The sequence below is a fragment of the Mandrillus leucophaeus genome, unplaced genomic scaffold, assembly GCF_000951045.1.
Source record: "Mandrillus leucophaeus isolate KB7577 unplaced genomic scaffold, Mleu.le_1.0 Scaffold202, whole genome shotgun sequence".
Classification (NCBI taxonomy): Eukaryota; Metazoa; Chordata; class Mammalia; order Primates; family Cercopithecidae; genus Mandrillus; species Mandrillus leucophaeus.
Window position 1 is genome coordinate 370,021 of NW_012102055.1, and position 15,923 is coordinate 385,943.

At 39.4% G+C, this 15,923-nt stretch overlaps 1 protein-coding gene across 1 annotated transcript in view; it reads left to right on the forward strand.

Moving 5' to 3' along the window:
• Positions 1 to 15,923, forward strand: part of MACROD2 (MACRO domain containing 2) — a 584,358-nt gene that overhangs the window by 197,135 nt on the left and 371,300 nt on the right. The window lies entirely within an intron of this gene.

Consider the following 15,923-nt stretch of genomic DNA (forward strand, 5'->3'; position numbering starts at 1 on the left):
GCCAGGCAAAGGACACTCAAGAACCCCAACTCCCTTTCCCTTACTTTGGCAGCTAGCTGCTTTGGTGGCCCCCCCATGAACTGCACCTCCCAAGGTTCATGCCCTGTGCAGTTTTCTCCCCTTGGGCTGAGCCTGTGACTTGCTTAAACCAACAGAATGTGGCAGAAGTGATGCTGTGTAGGTTCTGGAGCTCAGCCTTAAGATGGTGTAGCAACTTCTGATTTAGCACTCTCAGAGCTTTGAGCTGCCCTGTGAGAAGCTTACCTACCCTGCTACAGCAGACCATGTGGAAAGACCACACAGAGGGACCGTGCAAAGAAGCAGAGGCCCTGACATCACATAGAGGAGAGTCGAGGAGTTCGTCCACTGGAGGAAAATTGGGGCTCCAGACAGATGAACCTTGGAGAGCCATCCCAGTGGAGGCACCGCACTTGGGAGCAAAGAGCCCACCTTGAGGATTCCGGCTGTGCATCATCTGAATTCCAGGCCTGCAGAAATGTGAGAAAATAAAATGTTGTTTTAAGCCACTGCATTTTGGAACAATTTATTAAGCAGATATTGACAACTGAAATTATTCTTTTTTAACCAATGCAAGAATCTTATTTTTATTTAACTTATGATGTTTTACGGTCAGAGTGGAAAGGGAAGCCCTGCCCCTAAAGACATGGATGCACTGTGGAACCCATGGGGACAGGCAAGGTCAAGTCCTCCAAGTAACTGGCACCCTATTCCCTGCTCCCTGTGCCTTCCTCCTTGTCTCATACAAAAAGTGCATGAGAATATCATGGGTGATGGCTTTAGCATTGGATATCACCATTTCCCTTTGCAGTGACGGTGCTTCCAATTGACCAAAAGGGAAAAATGAGGTGGAGAGAAAAGAGTTCTCTACATGATTGTTCAAGAAATAGAAATAAAGTATCAAGTCTGTAAGCCCAAGGTTCTTTCGAGTAGTATCATTCGTACCTGGTTGACAGTTTGGTGAGGATTTTACTGCTGCTTCCTTCTCCTCTCATCAACTAAACAAGAAACTATGAAGAAGAGAAAGGAAAGGGACTGTCCTGACAGAATACCCGACCTATATCATGACTTGTTGGAATATTGTGAAAGCACAAAATTGAGAGAAAAATAAAGTTATCCATTGTTTAAATGCTGAATTACACTGTTGTATAACCTTGATTGGCTACTACCTGTGAGCTGAGACGCTGGAGTTAACCATTGTGAATTCAGGAATCAGCAAACATCCAGAGGTGTGAAGCCTGCTGTAGGCCTCCAGTTCCCCCGAAAAACAGTATGTGGTTTTAATGATTTTATCAGAGATGTTTTCAAGGTCAGTAAGTTTGTTGATATTTTGGTCATGAGATTAGTGCGAACAAACCAGATATTGGCATTTAAGTGACTGGGGAGATAAGATGAGTGATGATATCATAACAATAGAACGTATTGATGATTTCAGAGCAGTAAAAAGGCTGAAAATGGGGCAATGATCATTATATTCAAGACAAAAAAGGAGGAAACTTTCAGCCTTTGAAAAATTTTCATTTGAATAAAACTCATCACATGATACTCCCCAGTGTACCACAAAGGAGCATGTACATTCTGCTGTCCGTTTTTAGGAGAAAGACAAGTCACAAACTCAGGCTGCCACCTCAGTTCAATACAGTTGCAATGTAATGTTTGAAGATGCTCCCAAGTCTTTGGGAATGAAGTGAAAACGTCCACTCCAATCTTTTACCAAGGTACAGGCAAGTGCACCCTTGGGTCTTGTACTCTATGCTTAAAGTTCAACTTTACTTGGGTCTTGTACTCTTGGTTTAAAGTTTGACTTCAAGATGGCTCATGTAAACTCTTCCAGCCAAGTCTTCATATGTAATTTGTGGATAATTTTCTCTCTCTTACTACCTACCTTAGGACATTGTTTTAATGCTCAGAAACATACAGAAGGGATTGACAAAGTATAAAGGGCTATTCAAAAGCAGGGGGGCCTAGTGACAGGTGAGAAAACAGTGCTCCTCAGAAAAGATCACCCCTATCCTGCTGAAGTCTTTCAAAAGGCAACCCAGACAATTTAGGCCTGATGTTGTAGCTCTTTGGTGAAGACCAAATAAAATGTGATTGGAGGAGAAGATACATATTTTCAATTCATTTTAGATCATTTGCATCATCTGCATTAGGTGTGGCCTAATTTGGGGCTTCAGGTGTACAAAACAGTGCTCATTTTCATATTGGACATAGAGCTGGGGAGATAGAATGGCCAGTAGATTGCAGGTGTTATATCATTTTCCTGTGATGATAAGGACATTGCCTTTCTTATGGCCATTCAATTACATTTTTTTGTTCTCATTTAAAGTAATCAGAGTTTCATCATGATGTCTTCTATGTAAATTTGAATGTTACATGAGGTGTGTAATGGAATAAAAACGGAGTTACAAGGACTCCTGTTCAACTGCCAACATGCTTCTTTTCTATTACTAGAGATCATAGAATGGCTTTGGGGACTAAGAAGTTTAGACATTATTTTGTACGTTATCATTGTCCATTTTCGTGATTCACAAGGTGATAGATTGGTGGCCATTCTTCTGAATAGCCCTTTCAAAAGTCTTGGTATTTTTGGCTCAGAGTCTTTGCAGAATTGCATCATCATGAATTTTTACTTTTATGATAGCACCTGTTTTGTCAATCCTGTGAGAATATGTATTTCATAACACGTAGCCACCTATGGGACTAAGTAAGTACTGAGGTCCTCAAGCCATTTCCAGATGAAAAGAGGGTATGATTTATCTTCATCAGGGCAGATCTAGTAGTTCAGGGGCAGAGCTAAGTTCTGAGGTACAATAAAGAGAAACAAAAGTAGGAATCCACATTTCAACCATTTCTTTTTGTATTTGAGGATTTAATAGGGAAGATTTTTAGACTTTAGTTGAACAAAACAGTAAGATAACATAAAACTGGACTCCACTTAAATGCTTAGTTCGGTTTTGTGGAAATGGAGCAGCTCATGGGGAAATGCTAATTGGTCAAAATAGATAAATAGGAATTCCACAGAGGCTGTGAGGATGATTAGATTTCTATATAAGGCATTGCTCAATAATAGAGTAAGGATTAGTGGAGTGGTACAAGAATCATAGCCATCGTCTAAATGCAAAGATTTTTGTTCATTTTTACAAGAAGAAACTTGTGAGCTGACTAAAGTTCAAGTTTAGTATTTGAAACCAGTGAGCGGACTGTGTTTCATTCCACATGAAGCTTGGCTGGCCATACAGGTGGAATTTTAGCAAACAAGACATTTAAAATTTTACTTTCTTATCATATTTGACTATTGAAAACATGACCCTTCCCTGCAGCTCTGTTTGTGTTAAAGCACCTGTGGTTATTGGCTTTCTGCTTCTTACATTGCGAAGAACTTTTAAGAGAGATCATTCTCTGAAAATAAGTACCTTGCTGGTAAAATGAGTTTAACTTGGCAAGCTCTGTCATTTTTTGTTGTTATTGCCATCTTATGTTCTGGAAATAATTCACATTAATCATCTTTTAGAAACTCTAAGTCATGTCTTCCCTGCCAGATATCATGCTCTGGTAGCAATTTATTAAATATTTCCTGCTAAAAATGACCCCAGGAGATAGCAGTTAACCTACTCTTGAGTGTAATAATAGAATCAGAGATTGATGAACAATTTTAGCCAAATATTTTAAGTAATGGCATAAAACTAAAAGGCCATGCATTGCTTGTCTTAGAAAAACAGTACGGAATATGTTAGACTATTATGAATAAATGAACACTTTCATTTATGAGCTTTATATATAGAAATCATTGAGTTTCTCTGCCAGAGGTGCAACCTGCATGGTCATCTTCTCGTGGCACTTACTTTACAATGCAGTGCCTCTTTGGGCAATCTTTTGTATTAAAATACAGCATTTAAGCTCCTTCTCTCCACAAAGCATTGCAAGAATGAATTGTTCAATCTCTCTTTTTTTTGACAACATCCTAGAAATTATTTCTGAAATAACCAAGATGGTAATCCCATTTAATATCTTTCTTTATTGCTCATTGGAAAATAGAAAATACTTTCAAAGCATATAAAATTATTGGAAAATTAATATAACCCTGTATTGGGAGCAAAATTATTCCTATCTCAGCATTGCCACCCATCTGAGGGACCCAGAGCAAGTCATTTACCATCCCTCAGCTTACTTGTTTATTTGTTAGTTTTTATAGACAAAGTCTCACTGTGTCGCTGAGGCTGGAGTGCAGTGGCACAATCTCCGCTCACTGCAACCTCCGTCTTCCGGGTTCAAGTGATTCTCCTGCCTCAGCCTCCTGAGTAGCTGGGACTACAGGAATCTGCCACCACGCCCAGCTAATTTTTGTATTTTTAGTAGAGGTGGGGGTTTCACCATGTTGGCCGTACTGGTCTCGAACTCCTGACCTCAAGTGATCCACTGGCCTTGGCCTCCCAAGGTGCTGGGATAACAGGTGTGAGCCATCACGCCTGGCTGCTTAGTTTGCTGTTATCATTATTACTTTAATCATTAAAATGAAATATTAGTGTCTTTTCAAAATGAATGGTGCATGAATGAATGAAGGAGGTGGTCCATCATCTTGCTGCCACCCAAATGACAGATGATTTCTTTTCAAAATAAAGGAAATATTAATTTGATGACCTCAGGTTTACTTCCATTTTAAACTATCCTTCTATCTGTTTAGATCGTTTTCCTCATTCTTATTTTCTTCTATCCCATTCCTTCCTGTTATATTCTAATGACCTCTTATTTTAAGCTCCAGGAAATGATGGTCCACCCCAGATTGACTTTTGATTTCTTCCTATACAGAGGCCGTGTCATCCTCATTGTGGCCATATGCCATTCCTCACTATGTAAAGAAGGTTGAATGGCAGGGATCAGCCAGGTCTAGAGAAAAACTTAAACCCCATGACAGTCAATAGATAGGAGAGACGTAAGTTGAATCAGATAGTGCAAAATGCCATATCTAAAAAAAAAACCCCAGAGGCTCTTTCAAATTGTGAGGGAGAGATCTTCTGATTAGAGGAAAATAGCACTGTCAGCTTGAAGTGAGCATGCTAGGACGGCTACCACAATCATCTGTGAAAATTGTTTAATACAAGTGCTACCTTCTCATAAATCACAAGGGTAAGCTCATTTAAAATGGACATTTATTCTGATTTTTGATCCATATTGGCTTAATAAAAGACCAACTCATAAGGTTTAACAGTTCAATTAAGGATTTTGCAATATAAAGAATTATAGATAGGAAATTTCCTTGTGAGCTGGGTTAGAGTCCATGGGTTGTTAAGTTTCTTTTCCATGTTGTAAGTGGGAAAACACATGCTGTAGAAAGAGATACAGTACGCACTTGAAAGTAAAGTGTAACTACTTTTTAAATTAAGATATGGCCATTTTAAAAAATTTTCTTGGCTTAGGAAAAAAATTGAACACACATGTTTATATAGAAATGTTAGAGCATACATAGCATTATTATTTTGATGCAAAAGGATGAAAATTATCTGCTTTAGGTGAAAAGAGAGGAAATCACTCAAATCCTTTGGAATACTCATTTAAAAGCTCTATGAAATCTTTGGTAAAATGAACTCCAGAATTTATGCAACTTCCTCTAAAAAAGTAGCTTATTTTTAAAATAAATCATAATGGGTAACATTATTATTATTATTTTCACTGGTGGTATAAGGATCATTAATAAAATAGAGTCTCTGTGATATGTGCATTCTAATATAAAAATATACATATAAATGTTATGCATTGAGTCAAATACCCGTATTTATGAAATGGATTGCATGGAATTAGTTAGCACCTTGTACTACGAAAGTTAAGAAACTCTAAATCTATACCATGAGCATTTGAATTTTCTGGCATTTAAGGGAGAAGGGAAGGAAGGTATTGTGATGGAGATGGGGTGGGAAGGAATCATAATGATCTGTTTTGTATTTCTTTTATTTGTGTGCAACCAGCGTTTCGAAAGAACATGAAAAGATAACTGTAACCTTCTCTGCTACACCAGGAGGTGAACACAGATTTCTGAGGGAGGTTTTATTAGGAAGTGCATAAAGTCTTAGAAGGTTCAGAGAAGAATTGAGAGGTCATTGAGAGCTGAGATGGAGAGGGCTTCATGGAGAAGTCTTTACTGGAATGATTCCCAAGAATCTAGAGAGAATCTAGACAAGGGGGAAGGACTCATCTCTCATCACAGCACAGTCGCCCAGTCCTGCAGCTGTGCTGAATATGGTTCCTTCCAGTAAACCATGACCTTCTAACCTCTAGGCTTTCACCTGGAACTCTTTCCCTTCCACTACTGCGTGGGTAGTGAGTTTGCCATCACAGTTCTGTCAAGTTAGGACCTTCTTCAGAAAGTTTCGTGTGACCTTTTCCAGCCCTCTGACAATTTCAGTTTGTTGCTCTTTTTTGAGGGGCCAAGAAGCCTGCATGCACCAACCCCATCACTTTGATGGGGTCAATTTGCTACTTGATATTGAAATGGACTGTTTAGGCCCTGATTTCCTCCTATAGACTGTTGGCTCTTCTATGGCAGAGTACGTGTCTTATTTACCACTTTATCCATTGCACAGTGCCTGGCACTTATTAGTTATCAATAAACGTCTGTATATTCACAAAGGAAGGAAATAACGAAGGATGAAATGAATAGGGCATGACCTACAAGGGAAAAGTCACAGAGATGGAAATGATGAGTTGGCCCAAAGACAATGAGATGATTGATGGGTTTAAACTTTAACTCTGATGTCATTTTCTCCTAAATGTGCAATATGCCATATTTTTTTTCAGTAAACTAGAGGTTGAGACATTTTCACTGTTTGAATAGAGACAGAAAAATAGGATAAATTGAAAATATTTTCCGGTGGTAATTTATTAGATGCCCGTAAAAGAAGAAACATGAGGTTTTCAGGGTTCAAGTGGATTTCTCATTCTTCAACACAAAAACGCTTTGAGAGTTGTATAAAAGAGTTGAAAATCACTTTAGAAAATGAGGTCTACATGGGGAAGGGGGTTGCCAGGAAAATGCCATTATTGCAAAAAGTTCATTTAAACAGGCTTATTATATCTACCTATTTAGTGACCACTATATATAAAGCAGTAGAAGGGTCAGCTGAAAATAGAATCGGTAGTAGAAAGCAGCTTTCAACAAAAAGCCACAGCTATTAGTCAAATAAAGTATACAATTTGTTGGCCGGGCATGGTGGCTCATGCCTGTAATCCCAGCACTTTGGGAGGCCAAGGTGGGCAGATCATGTGAGGCCAGGAGTTCTAGACCAGCCTGGCCAACATGGCAAAACCTGTGTCTACTAAAAATACAAAAATTAGCCAGGCATGGTGGCACACACCTATATTCCCAGCTACTTGGGAGACTGAGGCAGGAAGATCACTTGAGCCCAGGAGTCAGAGGTTGCAATGAGCCAAGATCGCGCCACTGCACTCCAGCCTGGGTAACAGAGTGAGACTCGGTCTCAAAGAAAAAAAAAATACAATTTGTTGTGGATATCATAATTGACAGAATAAGACCCTGTCTCAAAAAAAAAATCACCAAGGAACTTTCTTTATTTTATATTTCTAAAGCTAGTTTCTATTTTTTTTCCATTTTTTCCATTCTGTGATGGCAACACAAAATCTAACTAACCCCAGGATTTTCTTAGTCACTTCAAGTTTAAATGCAGCCCCTTCAGAATAGCTCCTCTTAGTCTTCTCTCTGGGACTCCAGCCCAGGAAGCAGCTCTATCACTTAATAATAGTATATCTTGAGCAACTTGGTTTATATATTTGTGCCTCCATATCTCGTTGATGAAACAGATTTAATAATACCTTTCTCAGAAGATCACCGTGAGAATTGAATTAAATGAAATCATATATATATACACATATATATCTCATAGTGCTGACAACATAGTAAGCACATGATAAATGATAGCAGCTGCTGCTACTCCTCCTCCTCTTCCTGTTACTATCATGGTGATCAACAACATCATCATCATAAGATCCAAAATGGAAGGGCACAGTGCCTTGGAGCATCTGGACACCGGTCATTGACTTTCTATTCTGACATTGGTTGTCCTTTGGTCATTATCCTGTATTCCCATTTGCATCTGCTGAGGTTTCTGTCATGCCATACTCAGAATCTTCCTCAAACAGAACATGTGAAGCCTCCTCAGGTTGGGCAGTGCTCCCTGGGACCACAGGAAGCTTGGGGTGCAGGAAGGCTGACTTAGACTTTGTATTCTTGACATACTCTGGTTTTCAAGTTTCAGGCTACAAATTTCTGTTCCTCTCCAATTGCCCTGGACTCATTGGCAATTTCTAATGCTCCTGCCACATAAAACATTTACTGGGTGGTGGCAACAGGAGGTGCAAGTGGGGAGAGCACAGTGGAAGAGGACTATACTAAACTCCTTAGATCTCTTCTTTGGCTTTCCTGTTTTTTTGGTTAAGTTTAGGAAAGCTGGTTGCTCATCTGTTGTTTATACACTCAGGTTTTTGAAACTCAAATGTCCTTTCTCTCAACTTACTACCTCTCTGTGGAATTTCAAAAGTCAATGTGGAAATTTCAGCAAGAATTTCCCATCATTTGCTTTCTGTCCTGCTATAATTGTCATGCCCATTGCCTGAGGCCATGGTCTCTGCCATGAGTTTAGTTTTAACAAGCAAAAAATAATGAATTATCAGGAAGGAAAATAATTTAGGTTTATAGTAAAATATTTCCTTGCTGCATGACAATGTGAACAGCTGACTGCCATAAGAGATCTAAGAAACACTAAAAATTGCAAAAAAAAAGAAAAAAAAAAGGAAATCAGTTGTCCTTTGGACATTGTCATATATTCCCATTTGCATTTTCCGAGGTTTCTGTCATACCGTACTCTGAATCTTCCTCAAACAGAACAGATGAAGCCTCCTCAGGTCAGCCAGTGCTCCCTGGGACACAGGAACCAGCAAAGCATCAATGCACAGAAGCATCAGTATTGGAAATGGGTCTTGAAGGAGCAATCTGATATTGACAGCAGATGTATCAGGGAGGGAACACATAAGCAAACTCATAGATAAGTGAACATGCTTTGAGATGTTTAGGAAAAAGTGAAGAATCTGTTGTGTTCAGAGTATAGATTCCCAGGGCTGCTCGATTTGCTTCTATATGTGAAGAATATTGAATGCCATAGATTTGTGATTCCATATTCTTCTAAATATAAGTTTTAAAAATATTTTGATATATGGAAGAAAATGAAAATGGCCTCTACACTTATTTTGATGCATACAATATGTACAAACTTTCTGAAAGTGAATTTGACATATATTCTCAAATAAATTGCCTTTTCTTTTTCAATGGGTCCTATGCCACATGAATGTGAAGAGGCAAGGGCAAGGAATTCACACACAAAAAAGATAGAGGAGGTATTTATGGTCATTAAAATATGAAAAATGTAAGGTGAAATCTTAACAATGGTTAGTAATGCTTTTTAATAAGTGGCTAATGCCAATCGCTGACATTTATCATATGATGTGTTGTCGTAAATAACAAGTATTTATTGCTCACTTAAAATGTGCCAGTCATTTCACTGGATACTAGGAGGACGTTGTTCAAAAAGGTAGATTGGGCCAGGCGCGATGGCTCACGCCTATAGTCCCAGCACTTTGGGAGGCCAAGGCAGGCAGATCACCGGAGATCAGGAGTTCGAGACCAGCCTGGCCAACATGGCAAAACCCTGTCTCTACTAAAAATACAAAAATTAGCAGGGCATGATGACGGACACCTATAGTCCCAGCTACTCAGGAGGCTGAGGCAAGAGAATTGCTTGAACCCGGGAGGTGGAGGTTGCAGTAAGCCAAGATACTGCCACTGCACTCCAGCCTGGGTGACAAGAGTGAGATTCCATCTCAAAAAAAAAAAAAACAAATAGATTGGGCCCTGCTCCTTGGACCTTAGCTTTTAGAGTGTGGAGTCACACAATAAACCTGGACAAACATAAATTAAAAATATAACAGATTTTCATAAGATATGTGGGGGAAGAAAACAGCATTGTGATTGTGATAGAGAACAACTGGGGAGCTTCATGTAGACAAGGTGATGGGCAAAGATCTGAAGGAGAAGGTTATATTTAAAGTACAATCTGAAGAAGAAGGATTTAGCCCTATGAAGAATCAGAGAAAAGCATTCAGGCAAAGAAAACATCTAGTAAAATTTCTAAGATTGGAATAAGCTTGTACACTCAAAGACTACATGGGAGGCAGCAGGCGAGTGAGCCCTGGGGGAGGAGTGGTCTGAAAGGACATTGGAGAGGCAGGCAGGGTACAAACCCCCAGCATCTCAGGTGGGAGTATATCTGGGAGCAGGGGACACCTTGCCTCCTCTAAACACTTTCACCAAAAGGAGAACTTTCTAATGTTTGGTGACGATTATGAAAAGATATGGTGGAGAAAGCCCTGTGAGATTCACAGTGTTCACATCAGAAGTCAGTCCATGGGGCCAGCAAAAGGTATTGTCCTCTGTGATAATCAGTTCTATCCCAACCAAAGGCACAACCCCTCCATTCCCCATTACTGAGGGCAGCACCATCACAATCAGGCTGTGAGAATCAGCTCGAGCTTAGCCTGGAAGCCATGGTCAGGAACTCTAGTTGTGAGTGCAATGAAAAACCATCAAATGGTTTTAGGTAGAGGAGCAGGTGACAGACTTACATCTGTGAAAGATCTGTGTCTGCTGTGTGCAGAATGCTTTTGGAGACAGGGAGAATGGATATAGTCAGGGCAGCCAGGAAGGAGGAAATTGCAGCAACACCACAGGTGAGGGAAGATGAATGGTGCTCTAGGATATTGACAATGAGTATGGCATGTGGCAGATACATTTGTAGGTAACATAGATAGCTTTTGCAGGATAATCTGGGGTGGCAAGGGACAAAAGAAAGGGCAAAATCAAGGATGATTCTTAGGAATTTGATTTAAGAAAAGGAGGCACTATGGTGGTTTGATTTACTGAGATAAAGATGAGAAACAAACAAGTTAAAGTTCCATTTTAGTCATGCCAGGTATTGGATATCTCTAATCTGGCTACAGTAGAGACCAAGTTGGCATTTGGATATAGGATGAAGGCACCACCATAAGGATCTGAATGTTGAGGAATGAGACTGGACTGGAAAAATACATTTGGAAGACATAGACACATGAATGATATTTAAAGCCATGGGCTGAATAAAAGCACATAGAGAATCCTTTCTTTTTAATAATAACTGTGAGTATGAATTTTTGAATACCATGAACCCACCCCTTTCCCTAGTATAATGCCTCCCTGAATAAGTGGAATGTTCTGTATACACTAAATTAAACAACTGTGGTCTTGCCTTCTAAAAACTCAAAATCTGAAACAGACCGTGATGACATGACCAACCAAGATTCCATCTCCCCTATTTTCCCTGAGCCTTTGTAGTAATAACTCATCCTAGTATTACAGTCTGCAGGGACCTTTATATTTATTATGTCATTTTTCTTTTTTGTCCTTGCAGCCATCCTTGAAGTGGGAAGGTTGTGTATAATCTCTTATTTGATGGACTGAGCAAGTCTCAAAGCAGGTATTTTTATTCCTACTTTAGGTATATGAGAATGCAGGCCCCAAAAGATTAAGCAACTTCTCTGGTCAAGGTTACAAAAGTAGTGAGTAGGACTGACAGAGGGAAAATTGCTCTGACTTTGGAGTTCTAAGGGTTCTAGTTTTAGATGAAAACTTCCTGGATATGTCAACCTTCCCAAAGAAATAGAGCAGCAATTAAGAGCAACTAGACTCAATAAGAATTGAGTCATATTCCTGCTCTCCATTTAATTGCCTGACCTTGGATGTAACATAAGCATCATAGCCTTGATTTTTCAATCTGCTGAACGGGATGCTATTATCTACCTCTCAGGTTATTTGTAAATTAATACATCCACCTGTTTACTCAACTATCCACCCACTAATTTATTCTTTCATGTATCAAACATATTATATAATAAACTCCTACTATGTGCCAGGTACCATTTTAGGCATTGGGTTACATCTATGTAGAAAATAAAGCGGCTGCCCTCTGAGACCTGTATCCTTTGGAGGAAGCTATCAATGACTAGTCAACAAATTAATGTAACTAGAACATTAGATGGTGACAAGAGAAAATATAGCAGTCCTGTGGCTCGTGAGAAGTTGGGGAAAGCTTCTCTAAGTAGAGACACAGACAAGGATGAGATAATGAGATAATGCATGGAATGTGTTTAGCATGGTGCCTGGCGCTCACTATGGAGCCATACAGTGCTGGAAAGAGAAGAGTTGAAAAGCAAACATGTGTGTTGCCCAGTACTTCTTATTCGCTGCCCAGCCTAGTGAGACCCTCTGCTTTTGGGGTTCTTTCATCCCACTGGCTAAGTTATGAGATAATTTCTGACCACTTTATCCTATGTCATTGAGCATGTAATGACTCCAGCTGCTGTTTTTCTGAATCTGTTCTCACTAAACACCTTCTAATCATGATTTAATTTCTCCTGTAAACCTACTCACCTGCAGAGAATATTCTGATCATATAGTTTTCAAGTACCGGGCCTTGGTTCTTAGATACTTTTCATTATATGATCATATAGAGACACTCTAATTATAATTGGGTTTCCTGTGTAGTTTGGCCACACAGAGTGAGTATGCTGATCGGATGGACTTTGATTATTCCAGTTCCTGTGACAGCTTTTGCTCATTATAAGTTAAGCAACTGCCATCCTGATTGAACACATTCACCTCCTGAACTTAGGTAATGTCAGTGCCTGGCATGCGGTAGGCACTCAATGAATGTCTACTGATTGATGGATTGAGACTTCTCTCAGGCCCATGGCAAAATCAAACTTACCAGGGTAAATTCACCAGGGGGATGATGAACACAACCCTGCTAGGCCTCCCAAGAGCCAGCATACCTGTCTTTCTGAAGCATCCACCCACCGTCACTTCATTGACTGAGCACAGGGGCCATTTTTTCTATCTCAGTAATAGCTTTGAACTCTTGCTTCACCCTATTCCAGGGTTGAGAGGGAAAATTGGAAAGTCAAGCAGGTGACAGCAGAACTGTGAACAACTGTGCTTCTCGCTCCAAGTAAGCCCAGCTGCCAGGCAAATTCAAGAGCAGAGGTCCCAAATGCGCAGTTATATTTCTGGGAGCAATGCTTTCCTTTATCTTCAGAGCCCTGGAAGGGCAGAGAAAAGAAGGCGAGGGCAGGGGTAGGGTGATGGGACCCACTTGGCTCCTGTTGATGGTAAAGAAGTACAGGACCTCAAATCCTAATGACAAAAGTAATAGTAATATGATTCACTTATGACTCAGCAGACGTTACATTTCATACTTGATCCTATCATTTCCCTTAATTTTACCCACCCAAAGGTCATTGCATATATTAGCTGGTGATAGGGTTTTGCTTTGTGTCTCCACTCAAATCTCATCTTGAATTGCAGTGCCATGTGTTAGGGAGGAACCTGGTGGGAGGTCATTGGATAATGAGAGCAGTTTCCCACATGCTGTTCTCATGATAGTGAATGAGTTCTCATGAGATTTGGTGGTTTAAAACTGTGGCACTTCCCACTCCAATCTCTCTCTCCTGCTCCACCATGTTAAAGACGTGCTTGCTTCCCCTTTGCCTTCCGCCATGATTGTAAGTTTCCTGAGGCCTTCTAGTCATGCTTCCTGTTAAGCTGCAGAAATGTTAGTCAATTAAAACTCTTTTATTCATAAATTACCCAATCTGAGGTACTTATTTATAGCAGCGTGAAAATGGACTAATGCAGCTGGAAACCCTCTTCTCTTTGATTCAAACTGACAATTTTCAGAAATGCATAATGACAATTTCTGTTTTTTGGGCTAAACAAATATTATGCGTGAACTCATTGGTTTCTCTGTGAAATAGAGCCCAGTCACTTTTTCTCTCTGAGCTTCACACCAGGAGATAGTGTCTTGTATCCTATTAGTTATGTAGGAGTATCTTGCTGTTTGCTACCTGTGGATTCATTCCTCCTGTGGTTCACTTCTATAACTATTCTTGAGGGCAAGACTTGATGGTTGGCAACTGATAGAGATTTCCATTCCTCTACTTTCCCAGCTCGGTCTCTTCTCACACTTACTGCTGGCTACTTGGCCTGTGAAGCCAAGCAGAATCTGGAAACTTCAGCTTCACCAAGCCATCAATAAATGGTGAAAACTGAGTAAATATAACTGAGACCCAGTTGTTAAAAACAACACAACATCACTGATCCTCACTGATTTCTTTCCTAAAGGTCATGTTGCCACTTGTTTCTTTCCTTTTTAAAAAATTATTATTATTTTTATAAGTTATTGGGGTACAGTGGTATTTGGTTACATGAATAACTTCTGTAGTGGTGATTTTTGAGATTTTGGTGCACATATCACCCGAGCAGTATACACTGTACCATATTTGTAGTCTTTTAATCCCTCGCCCCCCTCCCTCTCTTCCCCCGAGTCCCCAAAGTCCATTGCATCATTCTTATGCCTTTGCATCCTCATAACTTAGCTCCCACCTATCAGTGAGAACATACGATGTTTGCTTTTCCATTCCTGAGTTACTTCACTTAGAATAATAGTCTCCAATCTCATCTAAGTCACTGCAAATGCTATTAATTCATTCCTTTTTATGGCTGCATAGTATTCCATCTCATATATATGATATATATGATATTCCATCATATATATGATATATATGATATTCCATCATATATATATATGATGGAATACTATGCAGCCATAAAAAGGAATATATATATATCACAGGATGTATATATGTGTGTGTGTATATATATGTGTATATATACATATATATATGTGTGTGTGTATATATATGTATATATACACACACCACAGTTTCTTTAGCCACTTGTTGATTGCTGGGCATTTTGGTTGGTTGCATGATTTTGCTATTGTGAATTGTGCTGCTATAAACATGCATGTGCAAGTATCTTCTTCAAATAATGACTTCTTTTCCTCTGGGTAGATACCCAGTAGTGGAATTTCTGGATCAAATGGTAGTTCTACTTTTAGTTCTTTAAGGAATCTCCACACTGTTTTCCACAGTGGCTGTACTAGTTTACATTCCCACCAGCAGTGTAGAAGTGTTCTCTGTTCACTGCATCTACACCAACATCTACTGGTTTTTGATTTTATTATTATGGCCATTCTTGCAGGGGTAAGGTGGTATGACATTGTGGTTTTGATTTGCATTTCTCTGATCATTAGTGATGTTGAGCATTTTTTCATATGTTTGTTGGCCATTTGTATATCTTCTTTTGAGAATTGTCTGTTCATGTCCTTAGCTCACTTTTAGATGGGATTTTTTTTTTCCTTACTGATTTGTTTGAGTTCATTGTAGATTCTGGATATCAGTCCTTTGTCAGATGTATAGATTGTGAAGATTTGCTCCCACTCTGTGGATTGTCTGTTTACTCTGCTGACTGTTCCTTTTGCCGTGCAAAAGCTCTTTAGTATAATTAGGTCCCAGTTATTTATCCTTTTTTTTATTGCATTTGCTTTTGGGTTCTTGGTCATGAAATTCTTGCCTAAGCCAATGTCTAGAAGAGTTTTTCCAATGTTATCTTCTAGAATTTTTATAGTTTCAGGTCTTCGGTTTAAGTCCTTAATCCATCTTGAGTTGATTTTTGTATAAGGTAAGAGATGAGGATCCAGTTTCATTCTCTTACATGTGGCTAGCCAATTATCCCAGCACCATCTGTTGAAAAGGGTGTCCTTTCCCCACTTTATGTTTTTGTTTGCTTTGTTGAAGTTCAGTTGTCTGTAACAATTTGGGTTTATTTCTGGGTTCTCTATTCTGTTCCATTGGTCTATGTGCCTATTTTTATACTGGTACCATGCTGTTTTGGTGACTATGGCCTTATA